General features: G+C 41.5%; 1 protein-coding gene and 1 non-coding gene across 2 annotated transcripts in view; one reads left to right on the top strand and one right to left on the bottom strand.

Moving 5' to 3' along the window:
* Window positions 1-16,799, top strand: part of PPM1L (protein phosphatase, Mg2+/Mn2+ dependent 1L) — a 359,360-nt gene that overhangs the window by 138,584 nt on the left and 203,977 nt on the right. The window lies entirely within an intron of this gene.
* On the bottom strand, window positions 11,919-12,021 carry LOC127483042 (U6 spliceosomal RNA). Its single transcript, XR_007909016.1, has one exon. It is a non-coding gene; the product is annotated as a U6 spliceosomal RNA (small nuclear RNA).

The raw sequence follows: 16,799 nt of genomic DNA, 5'->3' as shown, positions 1-16,799 counted from the left end.
TGCCATTCTATGAGTCTGCTGTGTATCTCGCTTCCCATGTTGGATCACTCTCCCCTTTATTTATTCTATTGGTTAGTATTAGCAGGTACTAGACTTGTTTATGTGCTTCCTTTGAGTCTTAGTCCTTTCATTATGATCAATTGTGAACTGAAATTGATCACTTGGACTAGTGAGATGGCATTGGTACATGCCACCTTGATGGGATTGAATTGGAGTCCCCTGGTATGTTTCTAACTCTACCATTTGGGGCAAGTCAGCTTGAGCATGTCCCAAATTATACATCTCTTCCCTCTCTTATTCCCACTCTTATGTTTAACAGGGATCACAAGAATAGTCTTATTATGAGGATCTACATTGTGCTGCAGCTGGTTAAGCTGCTCCCTCCAATGCTGCCATACCATATAGGCATTGGTTTTTGAGTCCCAGCTGCATCACTTCAGATCCAGCTCCTTCTAATGTGCCTGAGAAAGCACCAAAAGATGGTCCAAGTGCTTAAGCCTCTGCACCCACATGGCAGACTCTGATTGAGTTCCAGGCTCCTGGCTTCAGTCTGGCCCAGCTGTTGTGGCCATTTGGAGAGTGAATTAACAGATGGAAGAGCGCGCTCTCTCTCTCTCTCTCTTTCTGTAACTGTGCCTTTCAAATAAATAAATCTTTTTTTTTTTTTTTTTTTAAAGAATAGTCCTAGGCCGGCGCCGCGGCTCACTAGGCTAATCCTCCGCCTAGCGGCGCCAGCACACCGGGTTCTAGTCCCGGTCGGGGCGCCGGATTCTGTCCCGGTTGCCCCTCTTCCAGGCCAGCTCTCTGCTGTGGCCAGGGAGTGCAGTGGAGGATGGCCCAGGTGCTTGGGCCCTGCACCCCATGGGAGACCAGGAAAAGCACCTGGCTCCTGGCTCCTGCCATTGGATCAGCGTGGTGCGCCGGCCGCAGCGCGCTGGCCGCGGCGGCCATTGGAGGGTGAACCAACGGCAAAGGAAGACCTTTCTCTCTGTCTCTCTCTCTCACTGTCCACTCTGCCTGTCAAAAAAAAAAAAAAAAAAAAAAAAGAATAGTCCTGCTGTTAATATGGGATGAACTTACTGATCTAGTTTGCCCCATTTGCAGTTTAAGAGAGTGGTATTTAGTTTATTGTAGAATTACTTAGCTGGGATAATAGAGAGCTTTATTGTCACTAGAAATCCAAAATTTCAAGGCCATCTTCTATATTGAGATGTTAAAAATACTAGGTTTTTTGTGTTTTTTGGATATTTATAGCAGCACTACAGCAGATTCCACTATGGTTATGACAAGTTGTTGAGAGTCTCCTCTACAAATATGTCTCTAAATGTAATTTTAGTCCCTTTATTAAGATCCTAACACACATTTCAAGACAGAAGATGAAAATGCTGCTTTTCTTTTGGGTTGGATATCCTATCAGGGATATTTAGAAGGAGCTTCAGTAATTCAATGAAGATGGCTAAGAGTTATTGAGGATTTACTATGTTCCAGGCACTGTGGTAAGTGACTGCAGGTCTTCTCACTTAATCATCATATCAATTTTATGAGGCAGATTTTATTTCTCTCTCTTTCTATAGGTGATGAGTCATATTTGGATTAAATAAAACTTGCCCAGGTCATCTCTAGTAGTAGGGATTTGAGTCTAGGACTTTATGTGACTCCAAGTCCAGTGTGTTTGTAACCACCATGCTATGCAGCCAGAATGGCTGTAACTAGAACTAGAACATTTTAGCTTCTGTCTTCTCCTTACTTTTCTTGGTTTATCTTTAAGGCTTCTGATATTTAAGGCTGCACACACAAACCTTGTAGGTTTTTTCATGCCCTTCCCTTCTGGAGTCAGGCAAGGTAGTTTTCATACCTTCTCTCATTTGCTGTGAAGTCTTGGTCTTTGTTTTAAGGGACTCCACTTAATCTGTTAGGACAAGTCTGGAAACATAAGCTATATGGGAATTTTGACAGCTTTAATGGCATCTTTTTCTATCAACTCTTTTGTAATAAGTGTATAAGTAGTACATGATACAAAAAAGTGTGTCTTTCAAATGACTTCAATTGCACGTTATTTAAAGTAGAAGATTCATAGCTCTAATACTTCAAATCTGAATAGCTTGTGACAGTCATTCATGAGTTGACAACTTCCAAGGGAAGAACCTGAAGACTGTTCTGGTTTTGTGTGTGTGTGTGTGTGTGTGTGTGTGTGTTTGCATTCTCTCTGACACACTTCTTACCATAGAAAGATGGCAATTTGTATTGCCCTAGCATTGAAGGAGAGCAGAGGGTTATATTGATGTTAGATAACAACCTGGTTACCTTACTGTTTTATATGTACACCATTCCTCACTTCATCATCATTGATTTTTTTTAAAAGATTTATTTATTTATTTGAAAGGCAGAATTGCAGAGAAAGGGAGAAAGGGAGATCTTCCATCTACTAGTTCACTCCCCAAATGGCCATAACAGCCAGAGCTGGGCCAGTGTGAAGCCAGGAGCTTCTGGATCCCGAACATGGATGCAGGGGCCCAAGCACTTGGACCACCTTCCACTGCTTTCCAAGGTGCATTAGCAAGGAGCTCAATTGGAAGTGGAGCAGCTGGGACAAAAATTGGTGCTCATATGGGATGCCAGCACTTCAAGCAGTGGCTTTACCCACTGTGCCACAGCGCTGGCCCTAGCATTGATTATTTATAGGAGAAAATTGGCAAACAAGATGTTAGAAGAAATTCATCTCTGTTCCTCACCAAAACTCAGATCTCCCCTCTGAAAGTGCTCTTGTATATTACTGCAGACACTACACTATTACTACATGTTGGCACCACTGAATCTTACGTGGAGAAGAATTAATTTCCTAGCTAACAACAGGCCCTGGAAATTCAACAATCCCATATACTCTGCATTGAATTACCAGAATTTTAATTCAGAGTCTGTGTGGGCACAACTGCAATGGTTGGAACACCATGTTGGGCAGGGGTTCCTGTTTTTCCTAATGACACAGAAAAGAATTTTTTTTAAAAAGGCTTCATGTCATTTTTGAAAGGCTTCATGTCATTTATGAGTTGTGTGCACAGCTGCTTGAGCCTAGCATGTGACAAAAAGCCTTTGCTATTTTTATATCCTTTGGGAAAGACTTCCGCACCTAGGCAACTAATCATAGGCTGAGAACCCTCAACCATAAAGGAGAAGGATAGTTTTACTAATTAGCCACAGAGAAAAGGACATTGCCACATTCTAGAGTCTGTGTTTGCAGGAATCTAGCCGGGGACAAAGCTTTGCATTTTTCCTTAGGTCTAATGTTTGTTCTGGTCCTTCACTGTGGAGACCTAGATTTAATCTGAATACTTCTCTGAGGGCTATTTGTCATTAGCCATGTGTAGCTTGGATATAAATATGTCTTCAAACTCAGGTCTGTAAGCAATATTTATGGCCACAAAATTGTTTTGGATAGCTTAATTTCTAGCGGTAGACTTTTCCTATTTTTACCAGCCTGGAGAGAAACTTGACTTTTGCCATCTTTAGAATTTTTCCCATCTCCAAGGTCATGGCAGGCTGGTGTTGGCAGTTATCAGTGAAGACACCTCTTTCTCAGTGGGCACATCCTGTTCAGATCTGGCAACTCTCTGTTGCTTTTTGATTGTGCCTGGAGACAGAAATAATTTTGTTTTCTAAGGATGGGCACTAGGTGCCTGGCATCTCCTCTCTGTTGGCCATCACACATTGGCTCTGTTGGACTGAATACAGATAGTTCAGCTCACACATGCTTTGGTATACATCAACAAAAATCAAAAGAATTTTTTTTTTAGCTGTAATAAGGATTTTTGCCCAGAGTTCTGGTGAGAGGGCATTGAAGAGAAGTTCAGAGTTAGGACTGCTTGGGTTGCTATAATAAAGTACCATAGATCGAGCAGTGTAAGCAACACAACAGTATAAGCAACAGAACAGACAGTTCTGGAGGCTGTAAAGTCTGAGATCAAGGTGCTGGCTGATTTGGTTCCTGGACAGGGCCCTCTTCTGAGCTTGCAGAAGGCTGCCTTTGTTCTGTGTCCCTGCATTGTTTGGGAATGGGGTACAGTGCATGAGAGTGAGTGCTCAGGTGTCTTTTCTTTTTTTTTTTTTTCTTAATTAATTTTCCTTTATTTGAAAGGCAGAGTGGTGGAGATGAGGGTGGGAGGGAAGAAAGAGAAAGAGAAGAAGAGAGACATCTTCCATCTACTGGTTCGCCCTCCAAATGCCCACAGCAGCCAGGGCTGGGGCAGACAAAAGCCAGAAGCCCAGAACTCCATCCAGGTCTTCCACATGGTGGCAAGGACTCAAGAACTTGAGCATCATCTGATGCCTATCAAAATGTATGTTAGCAGGAAGATGAATTGGAAGTGGAGGGGGGACTGGATCTCTGGCACTCCACTGTAGAATGCAGCTGTCCGAAGCAGTGGCTTAACTCACTGTGCCACAATGTCCAGCCCTTAGGTGTCTTTCTTGTCTTATAAGGGCACTTACCACATCATGAGAGCCCCATTCTCATGACCTCATCTAAACTTAATTACTTCCCAAAGGTCCCATCTTTTTGTTTGTTTATTTCATCTACTTAATGGCAGTCATACACACACACACATACACACACACACACACACACACAGAGAGAGAGAGAGAGAGAGAGAGAGAAATCTTCCAAAGCCCATAACATCCAGGGTTTGGCCAGGCTGAAGGCGGAAGCCCTGAACTCCATCCAGGTTCTCATGTGGGAGGCTGGGCCTCTGAGGATGCGTGAGCAGGAAGCTGGACCAGAAGTGAAGCAGCTGGGACTCAAACAGGGACTCTTACATGGGATGTAGGCAGGCATCACTGTACAGCTCAACTTGCTGTACCACAGCACTCATCCCCCCAAAATGCCATTTCTAAATACCATTGCATTGGGGGATAAGGTTTTATCATGAGTCTTGAGGGGGCCCTAGCAGGACACCTTTCAGACTGGCTGAAGAGCCTATGGATGTATTAATTGGAGAAATGGATGAAACCAGGAGAAACCTTGCTCTTAAGTGTAAGCCACTTTTTAAAAGACGAGACCCAGGACATGGAAGGCACAGGTGATTCTTCTTTCTGTCATAATGTGGAACATATTTGCACATTCAGCTTGATAGGATTCATTCTCAGTGCTCACAGAACACATTTGAACACATTCGATTTGTTTATGCCAGATTTAATAAAGAATGTCTCTGTGGTTGAGTCCTCCCCAGAGACTACTGCTAAGCTCCCATACCCAACATTTATTAAGCTCAGAACCTAAATCATTAGTAATAGTGACTAGTTCCACTTTTGGTCAGGGAATAGTGAGGACACCCTATATGCAAGGGGAAATATTTGCATTTTATGCTTTAAGTGTAGCAAAGAGAAAGCAAACAAATCATTTCTGTATTAAAAGAGCTTGTAAGGTTACAGGGGTAATGAAACTTCCCATGTGTATGAGCCCTGCTGTGTGCTTCTGAGAAGGAAATGCTCCCTGTTCTCCACCTTTCCCTTTTCAAGGTTGCCAAGCCTTTGCCATGGGGAGGGGTATTTTATGCACCCTCTACTTTGTTTCCAGTAGAATTACTCAAATTCTGAAGCTTGATATAGAACTTAAGATAGAACTCCTCCCCAGAGACCATAGATTAGAGGACTAAGGTCTTTTACCCTGAATCATAATTAAAGGGAATAGATCTTTCAGGTGGATGAGAATATTGTGTCATAGAGAAAGAACTCCATCAATGAAGGCCCCTCTCCTGGCTCTTATCATTATGAGTGCCCATTATATTTCTTTTTTTGCTTATTAGTTCTGAGTAAGGTACTTGTGGGTGAGGGAAAATAAGGAAAACAAGGCAAGGGGTCAGAGGGGAAAGAGAACTTTTGCCTCTGAGGATCTCATAAACTAGTTGGAAAACATATACACATGAAAATAGGAACAATTCTGAATTGGTAGATAGCAAATTTGTCTAGGACACTGGAAAATCCAATCAGAATCTCATGGAATGCTGCTAAAACAGATTCCTAGGTCCTGACCCTAGATTTCCTGGTCATGTAGATTTAGGGTCCAGTAATTTGGATTTCTACAGGTTCCGAGGTGGTGTGCTTCCTGGGCACTGAGATGGTGCTATATTCACCTGTTTGCTGCAGTTACCCCACACTTCTCTTTTCTGGGTCCATTTTAAGGGGGCAGCTTGTAGCACCTGTTGAAATACCCACTTTTGATATCATAGGCAGAGAGTGTGTTCTTTCCTATAATGGGTACTTCACAGGGAGAAGAAATTGATACCATTTTCTTGGCAACAGTATAAAAAAAGGAACAATAATCTACTTTGACCATTCTTATTTTATCTTTGCCATTCTCCTATTCTAGCACTCACCCCAACATGCCCTAGTGTACATTAAGAATTTCTCCTGCAGTCTAATGCAAATAGGAAACAGGAGTTTTCTGATTCAGCATCAACTAAATTAAAATTAGGGAAATGGAAAGGAGAAAATTTGAGATGATGTAGGGTGAAGAGTTCAGAAAACAAGCTTCTTGGGAGAAGGGGTCACTTGGTGCTGTTGAGAAGAGTATGTGCTGATTGAGTATATATATTTCTGGAGTAAAGTTGCAATAACATTTTCCCATCCTCTGGATGGGGCTTTGTCATAATGTTTTACTGCAGTGAAGTGGGGATGTTTCATTGCTATTAAGTTAGCAGCAATCCAAACTATCCTACTCTTAAATATGTGTCCCTACCACTTTATATTTCTGAAGAGATAGACTTCTGCAGATTTTTTTGAGATAAGAAATCCTTACTTAATTTCATGTTATTTACAGCTTCTGTCAATACCAGTACAAACTGAATAAATACTTTTTCTATGGTCTCTCTGCTCTTTGCTGAAACCAGCTGCTAATGTGCCAGTAACTTAACATTAACGTAATCAAGTTGACTTAACATTATTATTATTATTATTATTTTTGGACAGGCAGAGTAGACAGTGAGAGAGAGAGAGAGAAAGGTCTTCCTTTTTTTCCGTTGGTTCAGCCCCCAATGGCCGCTGCGGCCAGTGCGCTGTGCCGATCCGAAACCAGGAGCCAGGTGCTTCCTCCTGGTCTCCCATGTGGGTGCAGGGCCCAAGCACTTGGGCCATCCTCCACTGCCTTCCTGGGCCACAGCAGAGAGCTGGATTGGAAGAGGAGCAACCGGGACAGAATCCGGCGCCCCGACCGGGACTAGAACCTAGTGTGCTGGCGCCGCAGGCGGAGGATTAGTCTATTGAGCTGTGGCGCTGGCTACCTTTACATTTTGATCAGGAACAAGTTACAATCAGCTACTGTCTACCCCAACTCCACCCAGCTTTTGCAGTTTTATTCCTTTTTCCATTCTCTGTTAAGGATACACACTCAACCTGCTTCTGAAGACTGTGATATTAGGATCATATAACTTTATTTCAGGAGTAATTTTAAAATGATTGATTGACTATGATTCTGGTTTAAAAGAGCGGTTTGTTATTTTCCACAGTTTTCCCTCTAGCATTTAGAAAATACAACTCTTGTAACAGTTTTTGTCTTAAAATCTATTTTGTTTGATATGAGTATTGCTACTCTTTTTTTAAAAAAAGATTTATTTATTTATTTGAAAGTCAGAGTTACACAGAGAGTGAAGGAGAGGCAGAGAGAGAGAGAGAGAGGGAGAGAGAAAGAGAGAGAGAGGGAGAGGGAGAGAGAGAGAGAGAGAGAGAGAGAGAGAGGCCTTTCATCTGTTGGTTCACTCCCCAAATGGACACAACGGCCAGAGCTGAACTGATCTAAAGCCAGGAGCCAGGAGCTTCTTCTGTGTCTTCCATGCAGGTGCAGGGGCCCAAGGTCTTGGGCCATCTTCTGCTTTCCCAGGCCACACCAGAGAGCTGGATCAGAAGTGGAGTAGTTGGGACTCGAACCGGTGTCCATATGGGATGTCGGCACTGCAGGTGGTGGCTTTACCCAGTATGCCACAGCGCTGGCCCTAAGTATTGCTACTCTTGCTCACGTTTGATTTCCGTTTGCATGGAATTTTTTTCCATGCTTTTGCTTTAGTCTGTGTGTATCTTTATTAGTGAAATGTGTTTCAATGTGTTTCCTGTACATACCATATAGATTTTTTTAAAAATATTTATTTATTTATTTGAAAGCCGAGGGTGGGGGAGAGAGAGAGAAAGAGGTCGGTCTTCCATCTGTTGGTTCATTTCCCAAGTGGCTACAACAGCCCGGGCTGGACCAGGCTGAAGCCAGGAACTACAACTGGGTCTCGGCATGGGCCCACACACTTAGAGTATTCTCCACTGCCTTTCCAGGCCATTAGCATGGAGCTGGACTGGAAGTGGAGCAGTCAGGACACAAACTGGTGCCCATGGGGGATCCTGGTTTCACAGGCGGTAGCTTTACCCACTACCCCACAATGCTGTTCCCTGCTGAGTTTCATTCTTTAATCCATTCAGCCAGTCTGTATCTTTTAATTGGAGAATTTAGACCATTTATATTCAGGGTTATTATTGAAAAGTAATGGTTTAGTCCTGCAATTTTCCATAAATATTCCTAATGTTTGTTTTGAATCTCCTTTGTCCTTTTACCAGGTGTTTTTCTGACTTTCACATTGTTTCATGATGTTGATTATCTTTCTCTGTTTCTGCATGTAGTACATCCTTTCATCCTTTTATATCATTTGTAAGATTGACCAGGTGGTGACAAGTATTTTCAATTTTTGCTCTTCTTGGAAGGTATTTATTTCACCTTCATTTATGAATGAGAGCATGGCTGGGTAGAGTATTCTGGGTTAAGTTTTTTCTTTTAATACTTGGACTATATCTCTGCATTGTCTCCTGGCATGTAAGGTTTCTGTTGAGAAATCTGTCAATCTGATGGGAGCTCATTTAAAGGTAATGTGACATTTTTCTCTTGCACATTTAAGGTATTTTCTTTATGTTTTACTATTGAAAGTTTGACTCCAATGTGTCGTGGTGAACATCATTTCTGTTCAGGCCTATTTGGGGTTCTATGTGCTTACTGTATTTGGATGTCCATATCTTTCTCCAAATTGGGGAAATAAATTTTCTGCTGTTATTTCACTGAATAATTTTTCTTTTATTGTAAAGATTTATTTATTTATTTGAAAACCAGTTACAGAGAGTGAGGGGGAGACACAGAGAAATCTTCCATTAGCTGGTTCACTCCCCAGATGGCTGCAATGGCTAGGGCTATGCCATGCTAAAGCCAGGAGCCAGGAGCCAGGAGCTTCTTCTGGGTCTCTCATGTCAGTGGCAGTGACACAAGCTCTTGGGCCATCTTCTGCTGCTTTTCCCAGGCCATTAGTAGGATGCTGCATTGGAAGTAGAGCAATCAGGATATGAATTGATGCCCTTATGGAAAACTGGTATTGTAGGTGGCAGTGTTACCTGGTGTGCCACAATGCCAGCACTCCAAATAAGTTTTATAAGCTGTTATTTCTTTACCCCCATACCATCAGGAACTCATAAGACTCAAATATTTTTGTTGTTTGATGTTATCCCATAGATCCCAAACATTGTTTTTAATCTTTGTTCATTTTTTTTGTCTGAGATATTGCAAAATACCTGTCTTCTAGATTATTCTTTCTTCTGCCTCACCAATTATGTTATTATGCCTTACCAATTATGTAAGGCTATCTAGTGTATTTTTTATTAGTTATTTAATTCTTCATTTCTAATATTTGTTTCATTTTCCTTCAATATTTCTATCTCTTTGCTGAATTTCTCATCCATATCATGTGAATTTCCTTGTTTCATGTAATGGTTTATCTGTGTTTTTGAGTAATTTTACAATCATTCTTTTGAATTCCTTCTCAGGCATTTTCTCAATCTCCTTATCATCACAGTCAAATATTAATGTATTATTATGTTCCTTTTGGGGAGTTATATTGCCTGTGTTGTTCATATTTCTTATATTTCTATGTTTATTTTTATGTACCTGGACAATCATTTGTTAGTATTCTGCTCTGAAGGTTTTGTTCTTGGAAGTGTGCCTGATGCTTACTCTAGAGTTCCAGAGGTGTGTGCTGGGTGGGACCAGGGAGCTCTGGCCACCATTTGTGGGTGGGGAAATAGTCCAGGGTGATACCCAAGTTGGGCCTGATGGAGCTTCTCTGATTACAGTCACTTGGGGGAGATGATGTTGGTGCTGGCTGGTGTGTTCATGGACCCAGCCGTTCTCTGTGCTGAGGTGAACCAGGTGATTCACTGCCTAGAGCGAGCTCATGGTGCCATTACAGACCACCTGCATGGGCATGTGAATGATAAAGAGCCTTGAAGTGTTCTGTAGTGTGACACCCAAGCCTTCTGCAAGATTTGTATCCAGCATTCAGGGAGCTCTGAGTTTCTGGAGTCAGACCAGGTGTGTGTCCGAGAAACCCAGCCACAACCCACATCCCTCTCAGCTCCATGGCCCATGCCCAGAGCTTCTACAATCTTGAGGTACAGGGAGTCTGCTCTCTGCCCTATGTGCTGCCACAACCCTGAATCAAACTTCTTAGTCTTCTCCAAATCAGACAGAGATTGTTTATAACTCCACCTCAGGAAATTGATTCTGGTGTTTTGGTGGTGGTGGTGGTGGGGAGGCAGGAAAGCAAAGAGACCTCCCTTCGTGGAACAAAGTGGAAGCCTTGATGCCTGCCAGCTCCACAGGCCAGACTCCAAGTCAGCAAGGAATGTGGAATTCTACCTCAATCAAAACTGCCAGTGGCCCATGCTATGGCAGCCTCCTTTCACCTTGCCCTGGGAAGATGGTGCTTCCCACTGGATGCCAGCCTAAGGAGTAATTGGAGTACAGCAGGCTTTTATATGTCTGTCTTCTCTCCTGCTGCTCTGTGAGACTCTAAGCTGTTGTGTCCATTCTCCACTGAGAATTTCTTTCAGTCAGTCCTCTGAGAACATGTTCCTTCCTTTGTTTTTCTGGTATTTATATGTGTCTGAAATTAGTGCATCTTCTCACTATTCTGTCTTTGTCGATTCTATCAAATTATAGTTCTCCAAGGTAATATTTTTCTATCCCCAAAAATATCAATGCATACATACAATTAGGCACTAAGTAGTACCTATTATGTTGCAAAGATGTTAGCGACAGACATTGGGCAATAATTCTTTTTGATGTGAAGACACATGTTACATGACATCTATTCCATTTATTCTGTTTACTTCTTCTTCTTTTTTTTTTTGACAGGCAGAGTGGACAGTGAGAGAGAGAGAGACAGAGAGAAAGGTCTTCCTTTGCCGTTGGTTCACCCTCCAATGGCCGCCGCGGCTGGCGTGCTGCGCTGATCCGAAGCCGGGAGCCAGGTGCTTCTCCTGGTCTCCCATGGGGTGCAGGGCCCAAGTACTTGGGCCATCCTCCACTGCACTCCCTGGCCACAGCAGAGAGCTGGCCTGGAAGAGGGGCAACCGGGACAGAATCCGGCGCCCCGACTGGGACTAGAACCCGGTGTGCCAGCGCCACTAGGTGGAGGATTAGCCTAGTGAGCCGTGGCGCTGGCCCCTGTTTACTTCTAATATGATTGAAGACTTGGTTCCAAAAGAAGATGTTATTTTTTTAAAAAAGTTTTCTTCCATTTTTTTTTTCAGGATAGGGAAATGACTGAATTATAATTTCAATTTCTAGAAACTCGAACCATTAATTTTTCTTAATTCAGAATAAGAACAAATGACTAAGAGAGAGGGTAGTGTAAGGGAGTGCAACGAGTGTGATTTATACATAATGCTTTCCTTTGGCAGTTTATTTTCAGAATAATTTTTAAGATACATCTTTCTTTTCTTCATGTGTAAAAATCCTCTAAGGTAGCTAATTCATGTCCAATTTTATTCTTTTTATTTTGTAAATTTATTTTATTTTATTTTTTATTTATATAAAGAGAACAGTTTTCATGCATTTTGTAGATACAAAAAATGTGGAATGCATCACAAATTTGCATATCATCCTCATGCGGGGGCCATGCTAGTCTTCTCTGTAACGTTCCAATTTTAGTATGTGTTGCTGAAGGAAGCCCCAATTTTTATTTTTAACACTAAACTGTTAGTGATCTCAGAATCCACTTCTTTCAACTGCTCTCCCTCATGTTGTATATATACATATATATACACAGTATATATGTGTGTGTACATATGTATATGTATTTATATATGTATACATGTGTTTATATATATAAGTATATAGTGTGTGTCTGTGTGTGTTTTTAGAATCTTGATATAGTCAAGAGTATGCCATGGGACATATACAGTAACCTCACTCTCATAATTTATGTCTTATCTCCCAAGATGCTCCTGAACCAGTCAAGTAACTGATATGTATTCCATGTCATTAATCTTTACATCAAGGGAAGAAGAAAAATCTTCTACCTCATATACATGGTTGAATACCATTTAAAAAACTAGATTTTATCATAATTACCCAGTTTCCATGAATAATGCTTCCATTACTGCTTGATTTAATCTATTTCCTCTACAATTATTTGTTAGAACAGACATCATTCTAGAGGACAAGTTTCTGGTTTCTGAATACTCTAGAACCTTTCCCAGGCTACAATATCAGGCACAGAGCAAGCATGTGGCTGAAGTTTGAAAGAAAGAAAGAAACAGATGAAGAAAAATGTAAAATCTTGTAGAAAACTGTGTGTGTTTTAGTCATGAATTCAGGATGGTTATGAAACTATAAAACTACATAACTTTAATCTTTTATTTAATTTTTGCAAGTATATATAATCATACTATATGAAATTAGAAAGGTATTAATTTCCTAGAAATGCTATAATTAAGCTCATCCTAATTGACTATAACCTCACTTTCATTTGATTACATCTGCAAAAGCCCAATTTCCAAATAAGATCATTTCACAGTATGCGGTTAAGACTTGAACATATCTCTTCTATCCACAATTCTATCTATATAGATACAAGGGTATGTAAAAAAATTTTCCTCTCATTGCTGTTCCCAGGTCACCTAGTTACTCTCCTCAGAGGTCACCTATGTTCTTTTAATTCATTTTTAAGAATTTCAAGTAGTCTAAAAATGATATAAAGGAAAAGAGTCTCATTTTGTACTAGAAGAGTCAGTCTTGTTCTCATCTGTTTCATTCATTAAAACTTTCTGATTTTAGTTTTCAAATTTATCACATATCCTCGGCTGGGTTCAGGAATGGAGAAAAAAAGGTGAAACATTCAAATAGAAACTAAATATAGTGACCCTATATTAGTCATTGAATGAAACATACTCTATGTGCATGTAACTCATTTATTAAATGTCAGACATTGTGTGGGTAGGGCTTAATCACTCACTTGCTGGCTTAAAGTAGATTGTTGCTACTGATAAATCCTAGTAACGTTAAATCTTACAGTATTTGGTTGTGAGATTTCTTGCTTAAATGCTTGCTTTAAATAGTTTTGAAATGAATTTGTTGCATGTATATATTGTGAAAATGATACAGTTAAAATAAACTTTATTTTGAAAAACTGCTATGTTGAATTACATGAAATGTATGAAAAGGTAGTTGGATTCCATCTTCTTAATAAAAAGGTGTTAATATCTTGGACCTTCTAAAGATATGAAATACACACACGCACATGCACACACACACACACACACACACATATATATAAACTATAGATACTGCCTCAGAGTGGCATAGTAAATGATTGGAGAAGCCTTACTATAAGCTATCAATAACTGTTTAACTTTGTTTTGCCTACCATTTTCCATAAATTAAAAAAAAAATCTTGCATTACTATTGTTCCACATAATGCACTTTGAGAAGTGAAGCTCTTCAAGCCAGATTCAGAGTTAGAATTTTGAGTTAGAAGTCAAGCGGTAAGTTAGGACAGAAAAATAGAACTTTATGCTATCTGCTTCCACTAGGTGGTGACTTTCGTCTTTTGGGTTGCCATAGGAACCATTGATTTACTGTCAAAGGGGTGAGGGGGACAGAGTTAGGGAGAAAAGCCTATCTTTTGAGGCTTGAGTTCGGAGGTGAACTTACTAGACGAGCCCTTCAACAAGTTGCTTCATTTTTCTATGCCTAAATTTCTTCATCTAAACAGAAGGAAGGTGTAGTTCCTATTCCCAAAGAATTTACCATCTAATTGGGGGATGAGATTAGAAGACCGGCTGTGGCCGTGGAGTCGCCAGAGACCCTGGTGAAAGATGGCCTCCTGTACCTGCAGCACGTCAAGTTCGGCAAGGTGCGACCCTGGCCGCCAGGCGGCCGCCTGGGACCAGTGGAGCCGGAGACCGCAGCCTGCGCCCCAGTCCCGCACCAAAGCTCTGGGAGGGAGGCCGGGTTGGGGAGTGGATGGAACCGGGGTCTTGGCCTGAGAGTGCTGCCTCTCTTAGGGATGGGGGAGCCACGCGTGGGGAAGGGTCTAGAACCAAACTCCTGTACAGGGGCAAAGCCTCGTGGCCACCTGAGCCACCTGAGCCACCTGGTAGGGGCCCCAGGGTCCCTGGAGGGCCGGGGGCTGAGCTGGGGGAGACTCTCGAGGTGGAGTCCCACCTGCAGAAGGGGCTCCCCTCCTTACAGCAGGCCCTACACCCGGGGCCGCGTGACTGCTGCTGCTGCCCAAGCAGAAAAACGGTTGCTTCCTTTGCTCGACGCTATTTGCATGTTTCCATCCTGAAGCTCGGCCTCCCCCCAACCCCAGCCCATGGCCCAGGTGTCCTTGCTTTGGTTGAGGGAGGGAGAAACCGACACCAGGGCAGGGTCGGGTGGCCTGCCCTGAGAATCTATGGCAGAGACCTATGGTAATGGAAAAAGCTATGATTATTGCTTTAAGAGGCACGCAAAATGGATGGGGGTTTTAAAGGAGGGAGAAGCCAGCCAGGTGTGGACAAACAAGAAATGATTGTGGAGGAGTTGGCATTTAGGTGGGTGGGTCTACAAAGGTTAGTGAGATTTTAACATTTGGAGATCTGATATTGAGAGCAAGGCCCAAGGAATTGGGAAAGGAAAGACATTTACAGAACAGCGAGTGGCTTCATTTCTCCAGACAGTAGCGATTAAGCATCCATTTAAACTTTGTGACCTATGGGCTATAAGGGACCCAATGGTACTGAAAGTTTTAGCAGTGCTGATGTGGCTTTTGAGTAGATTAATGAATTTAATAATCACTGTGACACTGTTACCAAGTGAACAACCTTATACTTGAACAGAATTTAGCTTTTGCTGGATGATCTTAAAAATTTGATCATGGTACAAGGTGCATATTTTAAGCCAGCACAAGGGCCCCATACAAAGGAATATTTCCATAAATATTTCAGTGTTTCAAAATTATTTTCTAAGAAAGTAATTTGCAGGAAAAGTTTAGAGATAAATAATATGTTAACATTATTCAGTGAAATAAAACAGGTTTTTTAAAATGAAGATTTATTTGACAGGGAGAGAGATTGAGATAGTGAGAGAGAGAGCTGTCTTCCATCTGCTGGTTTACTCCTCAAATGACAGCAAAAGCACGGAATTCCATCCAGATCTCCCACTTGTGTGGCGGGAGCCTAACTACTTGGGCTATCATCCATTGCCTTCTCAAGTGCGCTAGCAGGGAGCTGGATTGGAAACGTAACAGCTAGAGCTCTGAAATGGTGCTCATATTGGATGGTAACATCAGAAGTGGTGGCTTAACCTGCTGCTCTACAGTGACGAACCCCCAAACAGATTTCTTTACTCATAAATTTCTGAGAAAGTTCATTGTGCTAACATGCTGTGTGAGGCCTGTAGTGAGAAATTAGTGGACCCTAAAGCCCTTTCCCCCCTTTGCTCATATTAGTATCAATCCAAAGATGTTTTCTTTCAGTGATCAAGGTCAGTGTTCTTATTACCTGCTTTTTGAAAAGGCAAATGTTATACTTCTCCTCTTGCTTTTGTTTATTCCCTTCTGGCATATCAGACTCTTGGTGAGGTGGGGTAAGACAGGCACTCAGTAGGGTAGGAGTAATGTGGGCTCCCTGGTGGTTCTGATGATAACCTGTCCACTCCTCCAGTCTCCCATTCCACACTTCCACTCTTTATGACCTGATTGAGGTTTTAGGAGCCATTCTGTCAGTCTTGTGAACAGTTCAGGCCCACTCTCCTTATGCTAACTGCTAAATTTTTGGAAGAAAATGATTGTTTTTTAAAAACTCTGAAGAGAAATATAAATACAAACATGTAAAACAAGGCAAAGTAGGTTTTAGAGCACTTGTAGAAAAGCAGCAGATCATTGGAGCAGAGGTAACATGCCTGCACTGATGTCATGCACAAGGAATATGCTTTGTAATTTATGAGTTGATTTCTAAACCTAATTTACCTTGGTACAAATATTTTAAACCTGAATTAATGTGTCATCAGATAATACTGCATGTAGAAAACTTTGCTTCAGATTTGGGGGTTTGATATTATGAATGGTAAGCAAAGCAAATGTGTAATTTGGCTCAAAGTTCTCAAGGGTCTGCTCTTTGACTGATATTACTGGTCGTTGCATGTTTCTTTTTGTTTATCAGTGTCTGGGTACTTTTTAGGAGACCAGAGAGAAGATAATATCCAAGTTTTTTTGAAAGTTTTTATTTAATAAATACAAATTTAATAGGTACAGCTTTTGGAATCTAGCGGTTCTTCCCCGCATACCTGCCCTCCCACCCCTACTCCCGTCTGGTCTCCTACTCCCTCTCCTTATCTTTATATACAGAAGATCAACTCTATACTAAGTAAAGATTTCAACAGTTTGCACCCACACAGACAAAAAGTATAAAGTACTGTTTGAAGACTAGTTTTATCATTAATTCTCATAGTACAACTCATAAAG

The sequence above is a fragment of the Oryctolagus cuniculus genome, chromosome 4 (genome assembly GCF_964237555.1).
Source record: "Oryctolagus cuniculus chromosome 4, mOryCun1.1, whole genome shotgun sequence".
Taxonomy (NCBI): domain Eukaryota; kingdom Metazoa; phylum Chordata; class Mammalia; order Lagomorpha; family Leporidae; genus Oryctolagus; species Oryctolagus cuniculus.
Note: the sequence above shows the minus strand (reverse complement) of the source record. Positions and strands in the feature narration are given on the sequence as shown.